Source organism: Labeo rohita, unplaced genomic scaffold, assembly GCF_022985175.1.
Source record: "Labeo rohita strain BAU-BD-2019 unplaced genomic scaffold, IGBB_LRoh.1.0 scaffold_1610, whole genome shotgun sequence".
NCBI classification, from domain to species: domain Eukaryota; kingdom Metazoa; phylum Chordata; class Actinopteri; order Cypriniformes; family Cyprinidae; genus Labeo; species Labeo rohita.
The window spans coordinates 1-2176 of record NW_026127792.1 but is presented as its reverse complement, the minus strand read 5'-3'; the positions used below and the strand labels follow the sequence as shown (position 1 = coordinate 2176).

Below are 2176 nucleotides of genomic sequence, written 5' to 3'. Positions count from 1 at the left end.
AAAGGGGGTCGGAAGGGAGTTTGGATTGGGATTTCCTGAGCTGGAGGAAAGCTAGGAGGGTTTGGAATGGTTGGATGGGCGATCAGAGGTTAAAAATATAAATAAAATGGCCTTTCTTTGTTTGGTCTGTCTTACTTTGTTTTATGAAATAAGAGATGGTTTCACCGTCTAGCACTGCTAGATCGGAGATAGTTGGGTGGATGGCTGGGTTGAAGCCGGATGTAATGGTGAGCTCAGAGCATCTGAGGAAACCGAAGAAAGCCAGGATAAACATGGCGTCTAATGTGCGGGCAGTATGGATGGAATGGTAACCTTTACGGAGGGTAGAGATGCATTTGGTCAAAATTTTTAAAGTGATAGGTAGTCTGGGGTCTGGGCGGTTGGCCTGGGTTTTTTGGATACCTTTGATGAGAAGGGAGGTCTGTGAATTGGTTATATGGGGTGAAGGCGAGCCATATAACAGTTTGTGGAAAAACTGGATTCCGCTTAGGTATCCTTTAATGGAGCTGGCTTGGAGGTTTTTATTGGTGTTGAGATGGGAGATAAATGAGGTGACAGCGAGCAGGGAAAAAATCAGGGAAGGGTAAACTACATTTCCATGCTGTAAGGTAGGATTGGAGTGTCCTAGGGGAGACAGCTTGAAGAATGGAATTAATGGACGCTTCGAGGAGAGGTCTCAGAGGGTGGTGTACGGGAATATCAGTTCTGAATAAGGAGGAACTGGGGTTGGGAGCGGGTCCGCCTCTGGTGCCAGTGATCTGAATTTCTGGAAGGCCAAATGAGAGAGAGAGTCAGCAATTTGATTTTTTGACCCGGGAATGTGTTTTGCGGTTATAATGAATTGGTCACAAGCCAAAATCCAAATCAAGCGTCTTAGCAAAGGCATTAGTGCGGGGGAATGGGAACGACCTTTGTTAATGCAGTGCACGGTAGCTTCGTTATCGCAGTGGACAATGATGCTGGTGGCGGACCACTCTTTGCCCCATAGGGAGGCTGCGGCCACTAACGGATAAAGCTCGAATAGCGCTGAGGATGAAAGCTGCTGTGGCAAATGTGCCAGCTGGGGGGGCCATGTGGAAGCGAACCAGCAGCCTCTGAAAAAACCTCCGAACCCGATGGAGGGGGCAGCGTCGGTATATATTTGGATATCGATTGGAGAAGAAATCAGGTTGCTATAGAAGAAAGATAGGCTATATCCATAGACTGATCTCGTTGCAGCACGAGTCAGTTATGGATATGAGGTCCTCTAGAGTGTGGGCGGAGGATGCCAGGGAGAGGAGGTGGGAGATGAAGGGGCGGCCTTGCGGGATGATGCGCATCGCGAAATTTAGATGACCTAGAATAGATAATAGTTCGCGTTTGGAACAGCTAGATTTGGATAACAGAGTGGAGGCTACCAGGATCGTCCTGTCAATTTTTTCTTTGGGTAGGGAGGCCAGGAATTTTTGAGAATCCAAGTTGATGCCCAAAAATTCGATGGAAGTGCTAGGACCCTCAGTTTTGTCTTGGGCGAGGGGAATCCCGAGCTCTGAGAAAAGCTTTTGGGTTGTCAAGAGGTGCGCGGCTGGGACGGAGTCTGGGGGCGAGACGATTAAGAAATCGTCTAAAAGATGAATCAGATAGGGTATTGTGAGATTGTAATAATCCGGACCTCCTGTGCCCTTCTCATACTAACCTGAAAAGTAGATATGACATAAGTCTAGCCTAGAGAATCGTAGGACATGATGTACTGTTGTTTCCTGAAGGGTGTGATGTTTGATCTTTCACTTCTCCATATTTACCATATAAATGTTGAAGTCTTCCTTTAATAAATGCCTTTGAGTGAATTACACCTTTTCTGTGTGTGGTCATTTCAGTGGTCCAGGATCCTGACTCTGTGCTCCATCGCTCAACTAAAATCGAATCTCGGCAGTTAATCAAGTTAGATATTAAATTCTAACAGTAGGGGGCTCGTCCGGGATGGGGGGGAATTATTTCCCTAATCTCCCTACGAACCGGGAACACTGTCCCGAGATCGAGTGGGAAAGACGCGCCGGGGATCAGGAAGCCTACGATAAAGGGGGTAAGTGTTTTTTTGATATTTCTTAAAGGAAATACAGCGCTTGCCCACTTGTAGGTTCCTAGTTTTGAGTAATCACTAGTCGTTAGTGGAACTTCGGTTCCATTGTTGTATCAC

General features: G+C 46.8%; 1 pseudogene; it reads right to left on the bottom strand.

Annotated features, from left to right (window-relative positions):
• Positions 1-676: 676 nt before the first annotated feature.
• Positions 677-1885, bottom strand: LOC127158625 (uncharacterized; annotated as a pseudogene).
• Positions 1886-2176: the final 291 nt, after the last annotated feature.